Raw genomic sequence first — 14,950 nt, 5'->3', positions numbered from 1 at the left:
CAAAAACTTGGTTTTATTTTTTATTAATATTATTTAATCATTTTTAATTTTTTAAGAAATTATCTTTTCATCGTTTTACAATTAAACAAAGAAGTAGTAAAAGTCCTTCTAGAAAATGACAGGATAAGTAATGAAATTATTAACAGTTATGACTTGTTCAAGCAATCCTTTTCTGCTATTTTTCACCTTATTGGAATTAAATTAAATTATTGCCGTCTGCTGGTGCACAATTTATACATAATTAATAAGTTCAATGTGATTAATCGGAGAAAAAAGCAAAAAGATTTCCAATAATGAAAGGAATGTCTCGTACTCACGACTATGGCTTCATCAAAATATTTGTAGGAGTAAAAAAATTCCAATACAAAAAACAAAAGAATACTTAACATATTTTTAGTATTGAACGAACATATAATAAAACAAGTAACACCCTACCCCACACTAAGTAAATGAGCAAAAATATTTTTCTTTTAGAATGTCAATAATTTATATTCGTGAGTGATTTTCGCAAGTGGGCTATATGGGAGCTATGACCAATTATGGACCGATCAACATGAAATTATATCGTGCGATTTGTGTCTAACTACATGAAAGTTATTTATCATGAATTTTGTATGTATACCAACATTTTAAAGAGATTTATGCACTTTAAATTGATTTATGACCGATAAAGTCCAATTTCAGGAGGACATTTGTATGGGGGCTAGGTGAAATAATGGACCGATATCAGCCAGTTTAAATAGGCTCCGCCCTGGGGCTGAAAAAATAATATGTACATAATTTTATCGAAATAAATATCTTCAAATTGCGACTTTGCGCCCAAGGTTTACATAAACAGCCAGCCAGCCAGACGGACGGACGTACATCGTTAAATCGACTCAGAAAGTGATTCTAAGTCGATCGGTATACTTAAGGTGGGTGTTAAACTAATATTTTTGGACGTTACAAACATCTGCTCAAACGCTTTATACCCTCCCTACTATGGTGATGTAGGGTATAAAAACGTTTGTTTTTTCAAAGGAATTATTAATAACGCATATTTCGATTATTCTTAGCTTCTTTTGTTTTTAAGTCAGCAGAATTTATTTGCAGACATTTTTTCTTATAATTTTTTTTCAAAAAGCAGTAAGGAACCACATGATTACTTAAAGATAAACTTATTTAGGGAAAACTAATTCTTTTGTATTGGAGTCAGCGGAATTTATTTGCAGACGTTTTTTCTTAAAATTTTTGTTCAAAAAGCAGTAAGGAACCACATGATTACTTAAAGATAAACTTATTTAGGGAGCTGTGAGAAACATATGAAAACTATATAATCCTTAATTAAGTATGTTTAAATCTAATTTACTACGTTTTTAAATAATTGCTACTACTTTTGTTGTTTGTGTAGAATATAACCCTATTAGAAATTATGAAAACCCGTTGATAAATGTCCGGGATAAAGTTTACAAAAAAAAAAAAAACTGTAGAATTTTTGGTTAAAATGGTCAAAAAAAATGCTTCTGTTTCATATTGCTGTTTACTTGTACAAATTTAAAGTAATGTAGCACATACAGGTTAATGTCAGAAACACTCAACCTTTTTTGGTTCTACATTTTTGTGTGTGTTTTTATTATAATTTGAATGTAAAAATTTTGTTACACTCTTTCTAAAACACACATAAAAAAGAACGACAAAACGTGGAAAAATAATAATATTTATATATTTTAGCATTAAAAAATTTTTAAATTTTCACAAAGGTAAAGTGAAAAAGAAGAAATGCTGCTCAAAAAACAAAAAGCACACCGAACACATAAATTTTCATTAAGTCAGAAAGTGTAAACCAATTTTTCTACAGTTCAAGCTTAGGTTTGGAAAAAAAAAGAAAACATACTACGTACACCAAAAACAAAACGTAAGGTACGTTAAAGAAATTAATTTTTCCTTTTTCGCATTTTAGAAGAATTTAATTTTATGATTTTTGTGTGTAGCTTGAAATGAAAATATGAATCCATGGGACTTTAAAATAATGATGAGGGTGTTGGGGGAGGAGGTGTAAGAGCAAACAGTGTATATTGCTGTATACGGTGGTAACGAATCTCCTATACCCTTTACTTTAGCAGACATTATAACAATATGACCTAACAACAGACCGTTTGAATCAACCAACTGTACGCGGGCATAGTACTGTAAAGAATGACATGTTTTTAGTTCGTCTCAACCCATTGAATCCCTCAAATATTTTATAAATCGTATGCCAACAATAATAAATTGACTGTTCTTGACGAATGAGCCACTTCTCCGTGCAATTCTGGCCGTATGTTACGAATAACACGAACAATATTGGCTTACAAGGGCTCAAATGTTGGTGCTTTATCAGCATAAACCAATGACTTCACGTGACCCCACGGGAGATAATCGAGAGGTGTCAAAACCCATGACTTTGGAGGCCAATTGAAATTATGATTTTCATAAATCGCTGGTTGCGGTCGCCTTAACACCATCCTATTAAAACCACATCTCGCCCGGATCAATGATATCCATATTTTCAAACAAAAAAATCATTTATTATTTTGCGTTTATGATCTACATTGAGCTACGGCTTAATTTTATAAAAAATATGGTCCGATGATGCCATCAGCGTGTAAACCTCACCAACGGAGCTATTTTCGGAATGTAATAGAGTTTGTAGGTCCTGTTGTGGATTAGTATCACTGCATATTAGGGATGCCAAACGGGACTGGGTTTTACAAATCCCGGGATTCGGGATTTTAGAAATGTAAATCCCGGGACCCCGGGATTTTTCGGGATCCCGGGATTTTTCGGGATTTCGGGATTTTTCGGGACTTCAGGATTTTAGTTAAACGTCAAAAATATCAAATTCAACAATAAAAACTATTGATTTCATTAATATATTTAAGTAAAAATATAACAAATCAAAAACTAATGCATTAAATTAAAATAAATGGTCCATGATTTCCCCTAGCTCCATACAATTGTCCCCCGGAGTACTGTTTGAGCAGTCATAAATATCTTGATTATACGGCAATCCTTACAAAATTTTGCACAAAATAAGTTGTAAGTACTCTGAAATTATACTGTAAAGTACTGCGGAAATCGGACTACATTTGCCCCTTCAGAAAATAACTTGAACATAAATTTCGTAAAAGTGTAAATTCTGTAAAAGCCTGTCAATGGAAGGGAGACGTGCTGCTTCCTGATTCAAATGAAAAAATCTGGCTGCGTTTGGATTTGAAGAGAGATTATTATAAATATGCTGAAATTTAGCGTTCTAAGTATTTTGGGTGCTTCAAAAATCTTCCTAAAATATCAAAAATCTCATAATATTTCGGGATTTGTTAATCCCGAAATTCGGGATTGGCATCCCTACTGCATATACGGCAATTTTATTTATTAAGAAACCTGTTGAGCCAAAAATAAGTCTCGATTTTTCGATAAAACAGTCGTCTATAAGTTGCGCGAAACGGTGACTAATTTCCAAAGTAAATTTGGATAATTTGGTAGTGTTCAAGCATCAATCTATTAACGATGATCTGCCAGAGTATACTGATCATAAATGTCAAAAATTGAGTACAGTATGACACTTCATTAGAAAATAAAAATTTTTATTTTTTTTTATTATTTAAATAAACCGACATATTTTTGATATACTTCCGTGAATGACTTTCAGGCAAACGAATTTGATATGGTTGAGAAAAGATCTATGAAAGAACAACAAATCGAGAAAATCGACCTACAAATGTCTGAGATATAAAATATTAATATAGACAATATGGATATCTAATCACAGATATTTCAAATTCCTTTTCAACGACGTATATAACGCCATAGTAACACGGACCTACAATGGGTCAAAATAGGGAAAAATTAGATTAAACCGAATTTTTTTATCATACTATAAAATTAAAATTTTATAAAGAATTGTAATTTCAATTTAAATGTCTCTATTCTAAAAGTTGATGAATATTTTTAATATAGATAATCTGTGGTAAACTTCATAGGAATCGGTGAGGACAATGCCGAAAATAGCAATTTTTGTTCATTTATGAATGTATTCTTTTATAAATATCCACAGTATATTACAAACGCAATGACAAACTTATGTATATTTATAACTCAACTTGGTTATAAAAAGGAAAGAAGGCCAAACAGACGGCAAACATTTAGGATTTAAGTAGATTTTTGCATACAAAATATATGTACAAATGAAAGTCAGGGACGGATGTTTAAAATGTTTGCTCTCATTTTGAGACAAACTTGACAATACAACTTTCAAAATAATAAAAAAATAAACTTGAAAAATCATTAATATCCACCTTTTCTAACTAACTTCATTCCCTGGGGATACAAATTGATATTTTTCAAAACAGATACCCTTAACAGATACTTTGTAGCTTTTATAGCCACCTTCAAAAAATTGATTTTGTCATTCCGTTTGTAACATATCGAAATATTCGTCGCATACCCACAAAAGTACATATATTCTGGGTTCTTATGGAATTCCAAGACGATCTAACTATATCCGTCCTTCTGTCTGTTTGTTGAAAACACGATAGGGTCCAAACGAAAGGAGCTAGCTGGCTGAAATTTTTCACAAATACTCTTTGTTGACAAAGTTTGTTTGATATTGAAAATAGGCAATATCCGTTCATAATTTTCCGACAATCCTGATAAAATTTTGCAGAAATTAGTTTCAAGTACTCTGAAATTATACTGTAAAGTATGGCAAAAAACAGCAACATTTGTCTGAAAATTACTTGAACATTCATAATTATCTTATAATAATTAATATCGTGATGAAATTGGACATAAACAACAATATAAACCTAAATCATTCTACCAGCTTTTGTGAGGATCGGTACATAATTGACCCTTCCTACCATATAACCCGTATATCAGGAAAATATGTTATTGTTACATATTGATGGTGGGTATACAAGATTCGGCACAGCCGAATTAAACCTGTTAAACTTGTTATTTGTGTAAATGATTAAAAAAGTTTTTAACCCCTTCCGCCTTGTTCACCATGTGGCTAATGAAACTCCAAATACCTTTATTAAGAAGTTATGAACAATTTACCATTATTTATATTTAGCATTATTAAAACCTTTTAATACTTATTTCATATTAAATAACGCTACTGAACGTAAAACCTGTTTCCCCTTGCTTTACTCTTCGCAGAGGACATGGGATGTGAATGAAAATGTTGGAAAAAAATATTTTTTTTTTTTTATGAATTTATTTAAATAAATTTTTCGTTACAAAACCATCACAGTAACTTATCCATGCATCCATTTGCAGCCATACAAAAACATACTGGCATTTATGAAAATGTATTTTATGTAAAAAAGATTCTATGTCGTCTTTTATGTTCTAGGCTTTCTTTTTTTTAGAGTGTTGTACATTTAAGTCATATTTTGTATATTTATTAAAATAATTTAATTTTTTTTGACTTAAGTAGTCTTATATTTAGTACAAAGTAAAGTAAACTAGAGTAGAGAGTATAATAAATTAGTGTCTTCTTGATTTTTAATTTTTTTTTTGCTTTTTTTGTTCGCCATAGTTGTATGTAAATGAAAAAATGTAAAATATATATGAAATGCTTTTAATAAACTGCTAAAACAAAATAAAATTTAAAATGTAATACTTACATACAGTTCGTTTGTGTGAGTGTTTTATTTTTTTGTATAATTTTTATGAAAAATTATCCATTCATTTATGCACAAAAAAAATATAGAGGGAGACTTCGCCAGCAAGTTAGACAGAGAAATGAAAGGTAAAACTTTGACAGCAAACTGAATGTGAGCAAATAAATAAATATTCGTATAATTTAGTCTTTTTTTGAAAACATTAGCTGACGGGTAATTTATACTTATTCAAATATTTGCTAAGATTTGTAATGTATGAGAACAGTACGATTCTGTTGTATATAGAATAAGAGAGAGAAATATCAATGCAATATTTAAACAACTTCTACAGAAAGCATAGTGTATGCGTACCAAAAGTGCAATGCGGTGATCAAATGTGTGCGATATCGATGTACCAACATCGGCCCATAATTGGCTTTAAACTTGTTTTATCAAAATTGGTGTTCTTTTTGGACAACGTTCCGCGCGCTGCACCCATTTTTTGTTGAGGCCAATTTCTGGATGAATGGGTACCTCAACGAATAAAATTGCGATATTTGTGACGATACCAATAAACATGAGATTAAAGAGCATCCAATGCACCCCGAAAATGTCACTGTTTGGTGTGGATTTTGGGCTTTAAGAAAGACATTGGCCTGTCGAGCGCTATAGGTCGATGCTTACCAACTTCTTTTGGCCTGAATTGGATGATATGGACGCCAACGATATGTGGCCTTTAAAACAACTGAGGTTGCAAAAATTCATGTGCCCCTAAAAATATTGAATAAACCTATTTTACAGGAAATTATCCAACGATTTCAAGTATGATACTATTATTACAATATGATTTGTGGTTCAGAAGATATAGCCCTTCAAAGTTGACTGAAAAAGTTGTCGAATAATTTTTTTTTAGGGTAATTATGACCCAATAAACGCAGAACAGCCATCAGAAACTAATTTGCAAATTAAGTTTAGGAACCAGGTGCAAAAAGGTGAAGAGTGCCTAAGGCATTGTTGCCGGTGTATGTGTAAAAAACAATAATTGTGATAATTTCGAATAAATCGGGCGACTAATAGTAAAACTTTGATTCCAAAAATAAAAAACATGACACACAAAATTTCACGTTCTAAAATTATGACATCACTCACAAAACAGCTGACAGGACAAAAACTAAAAGTCAGAATGCATTTCGACCTTCGAGGGAAATGTTAACAAATCTGTAACTAAAGTCACAGTTAAATTTAAAAAAAAAATTATAATTACTTTTTAGATAATTGGTGTTTTGTAATGCATGCCTTGAGGCACTCTTGGGGGCTAGAGGGTTAAGAAAATAATGAAAAAAAATTTGTACTGTTTGCTTTGTGTTTATCCAGGTAAATCGATATTTACCAACTTTAAATTTTTTCAATATTTCTCAACTTTGATGGAAAATAAAAAAACTACAAGAATTGTTAAAGTCTCTAAGATTAGTACCACTGTACGAAGTTTAGCAAAAAATGGGCGAGATCGGAACAGAGGGTGTAGGACCTACATTACAAAGAAAATTGTAATTTCTTATATTTTTAAGATGTTTGGCTGAAATTGGGCGGGATCGGCTTAGTTGGAATGACCTCTTACATATAAAGAAAATAGTTATAATTGAATATCTGGAGAATTATAATAGTTAAAGTAATGCTTCAAATGAGTAATTTAGTTACCATTGTAGATAAAATATATAAATATTCGAATATCAAGTGAATGTAATTGTAAGAGTCTTTAAACTATTTGTAAATTACGTTGATGACAGTGTCCTGTTATGCCAGACATTAAGAAGGGACGTGCCCCCTCCAATACAAAGTAAATGTTTATTATCGAATATCTAGAGAACTCTAATATTGCAATTCTCAATACTTTGCATGTATTATTTTGGTACCTCGACGCATTGAAAATTGATATCTAAATAACTGGTATAGCTGGAGTCTTCTAACTTTTTGTCTAAAATTAGGCGAATGTCTTAAAAAAAGCTTCAAGATTTTTTAAAATCACAGGATATTTTTTAACCTTCAACGGCATAGTATGCAATTAATCACAAACAAGAAATTCCGGTTTATTTGCTTATAAAATCTTTTCACATTTTTTATTTTACTTCGACAGGGGTAGCGAAGCGCACCGGGTCAAGCTAGTAAATTTATATATTTGCCATATCTAAAAAATAAGTTCTTTGATTATTCATTTACCTAATGCCAAAAATTTCAGCTGAGGTTAAATTTTGAAAAGACATGGTTCCAAAAATGTGTTGCATGCATTTTTTGGTAATTTATGGCATATAACCGTGAAAAACCATTACATATATACCTCTTTTACGGAAAGTGAGAAATATTTAATAAAAAAAATTAAAAATAAATTTAAAAAAAAAATTGTATCTTTTCTGGAATATTTTACAAAAACTTTAAAAATAATTTTAAAAAAAAATTTGGTATCTATTCTGAAATAATTTTAAATCATAAAAAGTATACAATTTAAAAAAAAATATTTAATTTTACTTCCGATAAAATTTCAAAGACCTTTGCAACGACGTATACAAGACCATAGTAAGTTGGACCTACAATGGGTCAAAATCAGAAAAAATATTTTTTCACCAAAACTTTTTTTGCTAAATATTAAAAAAAATATTTTTTTTTTCAAAAAATTAAAAAATCAACTTTGAAAAAAAAGTAAATTTTGTTTACCTAAAAACATTTAAAATTTTTATTTTGAAGTATAATTTGGTGAAGGGTATATAAGATTCAGCACTGCCGAATACTTGTTTTATCTCATTTGGTTCAAGAGGTTGGTTCAGTAGCCATATGAAATGCTATTATGACATTTTTAAATATAGCAGCTAAGAAGTAATATTTTCATTTAAAAGTGCACTCGTAAGTTTTGCACTTTTTTATTAATATATTCCTATGTATTTATATATTTTAAAGACCTTTCACTTGGTTTCACAATTTTGAGGAGACACCTTCAAAATAATGGGAATAATATTTATTTAATACAATTTTTAGAAATTTCGCGTAAAACAATACATCAGTCATATTACAAAAAAGAAATTGAGACCTAAAAATCGCGTTAAATAGAAAACACATATGTACAAACATATCGTCGCCTTAAATGCAAACGGACGTAACTAAATTTTTATTGTTTTTACAGGATACGTTATAAAATCAATAATAATAATAGAGTATTCTTGGCAATTGTTCAATCAATCAAAAACTCGATTTTGAATTTTTTGTAGTTACGTCCGCTTTCATTTAAGGGGACGATATGTCTCAATTTCTTTTTTGTAATATGACTGATGTATTGTTTTATGCGAAATCAAAGATTATTGGCCCCACAAAAGCATTTTGTTCTAAATTAGAACTTCGTTTTACGCGAATTTGATTTACACGCTAGTTATTTGGCCTAACAAACCGCGTAAATGGAGGCCTAGCTGTATATCGATTTCTCCATACAAAATTCATACAAAATATTATACTCTGCTACAAAATGACACTTTTTGCCAGAACTTGAAAAGCGACCTAATGCGGGTTGTAGGCCTAGGTGAGGACATACTAAAACCTTTTTCAAAGATTTTGAAACACCCTCAAAATTTTAGGATATTTTGAAAAAACTGTTTTAGGGTAGGTCGTAGTACTTTAGTACCTCTAACTCCCACATTTTTAGACCGATTTCAAAATTTTAAACAATTATGGATATACAAAGAATTAGGCTTTCATAAAATGTATGCATAAAATCTATATCGAAAAAATTTCGTAAGTTTTTATAAAAAGTTTCGCTTTATTTTTTATTTTTTTTAATAATTTTTCAAATTCAACAATAGTTATTATAATTTTATTCTATAAAAACCTATTCTTTTTTGCACAGTGTTTAAAGACAACTTTATATGGGAAAAAATGAGATATTACTTTTTAAAAGCGGTTTATATTTGCAAAAGTTATTCAACTTTTTTGAAAAAAGTTCGAAAAAATTTACATTGTAAATTAAAAATTTTACAAATATTTTTTTTTCTACAGTTTTTTGTTTTTTTTTATATTCATTTGCGCTGGAGGAGAAAATACTAAAAATGGTCTTAATTAAAAGTTGAATAACTTTTACAATTTTAATCCGATTTGAATAATTAAAACCATGTTTTATTAAGAACTAAATTTCCTATATATGTTGGTATAAAGTTTTATAAACTTTCATATCAAAATAAGCAATGAAAAGCGACTAAAATCAAAAAAGTTGATAAATTTTGTTTTTCTTTTAGATATTCTTAAGAAAAACAATACTTATAACTTACGAATGCAAGTATTTTTAAAGCGTAACCAGTTTTCTTTCCAAACCCGTTAAATAATTTAAAGTCGGACAAAAACTGACTGAGTTACAGATCGTTAAGTTGACGAACATCACTGAAAACGGTGTTTTCAGAATAACTTCTGAATTTGAGGGTGTTTTTGAAATTTTTTGACACAATTTGTGATGTACTCAGCAAGCCCTATAACCCACGCTGGGTCGTTTTCCAAGTTTTTGTTCATCGTAGCACCGTGTTATAAGTGCTACATGCTTTAAATATTTAATTATTATTGAAAATTGATTTTATTGTTTCAATATTGTTTTCACGTGTAGAAGGCTATTTTCAATACATTTTCTGACTTTATTCTAAAACAAAACTTATAGGAATATTTAAATTAATGTTTGCAAATTTAAATTAAACCTTGCACGTAATTATTTACTCAAAAAAACACACGCGCCTTCTTACACACACACATCAGGTGCTTGATTAAATAACGGGATGTGTGTAATAAAGATGTGTTTTTATGCTGCATACGTTAGGGAAGCTGGTTGCTGGTTTAGTTAGTGAGTGTGTTTGTGTGTGTACTAGTGAGTTGAATTAAAAATTAAAATATTTAAATACTAAAATTCACTTACCAGTAATTTTATTATTTCTTCACAACTTCGAATGTAGTGAGTGGGGTGTAGGGGTAAATGTTTGTTGTTAATTTAATAATATAATTTATGTAAATTTTTAATTTTGAACTCGTGCTGGTTTTTATATGACGGCTGGTAATTGTTACTGCTGCAATTAATGTTGATGCTGTAACATTCGTTGTAATTTCTTTACTATAGCTACTGTTTGTAAAGTTAAAGCCTTTTTGTTAAATGTTTGTGATTATTTTCTCGGCGGCTTTTGTTTGTTTTCTTACTCAGGAAGTGCCACAGTTGTTAGAATTATTGTTAATTATTTAAAGGTTAACAAAAAAATATAAATTACTAACACAAAAACACTCTACCACAAAAGCAAAATCTCTTAACCGTGTTTACACATTGAAAATTCAAAAAAAAAAAACTATTTAACAAATGAATCATTTATTCATTCACTCAAACGCCCAGACGTTACTTGGCAAGACGCGACGCGTTGTAATGGAAATGTAAATGTAAATTAAACAAAAAAGTACTTAATGTAGTTAAATAAATATGTTTTACATACGAATTGTTTTTCCCTTCTTAACTTTTTCGTTTTTAATTGTTTTGTTAACGTTTAGTAAAATTATTTCGAAACACACAAAACGAAAATCAGTTATTAAAATGAAACATCATTTAGGTTTTTTGTTTTGGAGTTAAAAATAAACACTTGCAAATCTGTAAATAAACAAAAGAAAATATGAAAATTTATTAATAATTAAATTGAATTTTGTGTTCTGTTTGTAAATTTTAATTAGGAAAACATTTAAATTAATAAATTCTACATGAAACAATTGTTGCTACTAATTAACGCACGTTTTCAAATTGTTGATGCAGGTGGTAGAAGTTACTTTGTAAATTACTTATGTATGTATAGTGGACATTTTATGAAGAAATTTTTACAGAACAATAAGGGTAATTAAATTTAAGTAAATACAATAGAATACTGTTTTAAGTCATAACACAGTTTTCAACGGTTCCACAGACTGTAGTGAAATTGTTTATTACTATGAAGATTGTAGCGAACATATCTTAATATTTTTAAAACGTTTTACCGTTATCTTGATATAAAGGTGTTCCAGTTGGGACTTTCGAACATTGACAGTTGATAGTGGCCGTATTGTTGAAGCTACATTTGTTGAATTGGCTGTCATTTATTCGGTCTGTTTTGCCAAATCACCATGGACGGATATAACTTTCAACACCATGTGTAATTAATAAAAATATTTTATAAAAATTAATGTTCTGTTTGTGAGGCCCATTTCTGGATGAACGGGTACGTCAAAAAAAAAAAAAATTGACGAATTTGGGACGATACGAATCCACATGGGTTAGAGTAAGAAAAAGTTACTATTTGATGTGAATCTTTCCATATGCTTTTGAGAATGTCGTTGGCCATCCATCACCGTCAACGGCGAGCGTTTTTTGACATAAATTGGATGCTATGGACACCAACGACATGTAGTTTCAATATCTCAACACGTTAAGGTGAAGTGTACTGGCCACTGAGATCGTGCAAATTGTCCCGTTGAGTTTTTTATTGTGGTATTTTCTTAAATCGCAGGTATATGTGAATCAGCCACAAACCGCAGCAGCTCTCAAAGGCATGTCATCTGTCAAATTCAGTCTCACTAACCTTATAGTCCAGACCTTGCCCCCTACGAATACTATTTGTTTCGATTGATGCACAGAACAGATTATTCGAAATTGGCTTGATTCGTTCTTGGGCTCAAAAAATTAGCAGTTATTTTGGCTAGGAATCCATATGTTACCAGAAAGGTGGGAAAAATTTCAAAATAAAAGCTAAAAATTTGAACAAATTCCGCATTTTTAAGTCACAAATCCAATATTTTAATGAAATTTGTTAAGTTGATACACTTTAGGCCCAATATCCATAAAAACTTAAAAAATTACATCGTTAATATATAAATGAATTAGTCAGTTTAAAAAATACTAATAGTTTAAATAGAACTGAATAATTAATTTTTTACCGAATACTTAAATCTGTTTAAGTATAAAGAAATAACGAAAAATGTTTCCAGATGTGATGGTAGTATCATCCATTGGCAGATAAATAATGATAACGAAATAAAGTAAGGTACATACAGTGACGGACATTACAATAGAATCACTATCAATATTTCATTTAAAACTAGGAGCAATCATAAGGATTGGTGTGGGCCAGAAAATATAAAGAAGTGGCAAAATGTGTTGTGGACGGACGAAACGACCATTAATTTAATTGGTAGTGATGATAAGACATGGGTTAGACGTCCAAAAAATGGCAAAAACCAAAAACGTTTAAACATGGTTGGGGAAATATTATTATATGGGGATGCTTTTCTTGGTATTGCGTTGGTCCAATTTATTGGATTAAAGAAAATATGGATAAGCACTTGTATGTAAATATTTTGGAGAATGTTATAAAGCCACATGCAGAATGGAATATGCCCTTAAAATGGTTCTTCCAGCAAGATAATGACCCAAAGCACACATCAGGTCTTGCCAAAAAATGGTTTTTATATAACAAAATTCATGTTATGGAATGGCCGTCTCAATAACCAGACTTAAATCCTATGGAAAATAGTAAAAGACAAACTCGGACCTGAAAAATTGAAAAACAAGGAAGAACTTTGGCAGAAAATTCAGGAAATATGGTATGCAATTTCCCGATCTACATGCGAAAGTTTGTTAAATTCAATACCCAAAAGATTTGATGCTGTTATTAGAAATAATTGATATGCAACAAAATATTAAGAAAACAACGAATTCTTATGATGATTTTTTATTTTTAATCATTTTAAGACTGATTGATTCTATTTGAATGTCGCATATTTTATTTAGATTTGACATCGTTTTCAACATAAGAATGTGTTATTTTTTTATTTTATTTTTTTCTATTTATTGTTTACGTTATGAGCATTAATATATAATGAACAAATTTTAAATTTTGAAATCAAATTTTGTAGTTTTACCGCTTTAATCGAATTCATATGTAGTGATTCTATTGTATTGTCCGTCACTGTATATGTCCACTAGGGTGGCCTTTAGCTATATATAGGATTTGTTTGCAGATTCTTTTCACACTCAGCCACCCCCCCCCGGTTTGGTGAATTTGGTAAAAAAATCATCCTGTAAAAGTTTTGGTGAATCGGTTGGGGTTAAGACGTGCTGCAAGCCCGCTGAAGTTTTGCGATGCATTTACAAGGGGAAAAAATTCAATTTTTTCAGTTTTTGTAAAAATTTTGCCATTAAAAAATTACTTTTGCAATTTAATTTAAAAGAACAGAAATGTGTGCGTAATTGTCGTTGTCATGAGATATAAAAGACAGAAAAATAACTCACAGATTTATTTCCATATAAGTTTTATTCTGATCCACTGCGCGATATGATTTAATGTAGCCTTCTGTTTATCTATATCGATGAGAATGTTCGTTGGCCTTACAATAGTTAACGAAAATATGAAGGAATAAATCTAACATAGAGTCCAGGATGAATTAAGAAACGGACTTGTCATTGTTATGGAATCAACGACCATATGTCGCTCCTTGTTGGCTGTGATGTCGGAAATTTATGCAACCATTGCAGAAGTTTGCAGGTCAAATTTTCGGCATTTACGAATTAGAATTAATATTTTTATTAAATAGTTGCCGTTGGTAGAGTATTAACAACAATATGATCGAAATTGTCGCTCTTGTAGTCTTGCACGATTTCCCCGATTTTTGTCTGCAAATATAGCCAGCATTTTTCTTTTGCTGTGACAAAGGATTGTGACCAATGTAAATCTAACATGGTAATCGCAACTTTAAAAGTCAGGACAGCAATAAACCCGCAACCTCAAAAACTCACCTTGTGGTGTGACTTTCATTTAAATTGTAAGTTTTACCTTCATGTTAGACTATTTTTGGCCAGATTTATATGGACTTAACACGTGTGATATTTGGTTTCAATATTTAAATAAAAAATTTGTATGTTCTTCTTGGAAAATTCTATTTCACTAAAATACTTTAATCTCAAGCACAGTAACTTCATTATAAAATTATAAAAAAAAGTTTGTTTAAAACAAATACAGATCAACATCACCCCCATATTCATCATAAGGATTTACATACAAACTTACGTACAATAACACTCGCATTTCTTTCTAAAAATTGTTTAAATGTTTCAATGTCTGTCTGCTTGTCTATCTATTTATTTGACATAAGTTTCACATTTAATTCAATTTAATTTTGTTAAATAGACAAACAAAAAATTCAACATTTTCACTCAACCCGTATAGAACTACATACTTAGTTGTTAAACTTTGGAACAATGTTGTTTCAGTCCTACTCTTACTTACTTCACGCTAACATATTTG

At 30.1% G+C, this 14,950-nt stretch overlaps 1 protein-coding gene across 1 annotated transcript in view; it reads right to left on the bottom strand.

Annotated features, from left to right (window-relative positions):
* LOC135963695 (sodium-coupled monocarboxylate transporter 1) overlaps window positions 1-10,931 on the bottom strand; it is a 151,197-nt gene extending 140,266 nt beyond the window's left edge. Inside the window, exon 1 of the mRNA XM_065515651.1 lies at window positions 10,561-10,931. The gene's annotated coding sequence lies outside the window, so the exon portion shown is untranslated. The remainder of the gene's footprint in view (window positions 1-10,560) is intronic.
* Between the last annotated feature and the right edge of the window lie 4,019 nt (window positions 10,932-14,950).

Source organism: Calliphora vicina, chromosome 1, assembly GCF_958450345.1.
Source record: "Calliphora vicina chromosome 1, idCalVici1.1, whole genome shotgun sequence".
In the NCBI taxonomy this organism is placed as follows: Eukaryota; Metazoa; Arthropoda; class Insecta; order Diptera; family Calliphoridae; genus Calliphora; species Calliphora vicina.
This window is presented reverse-complemented; position numbering and strand designations above follow the sequence as displayed.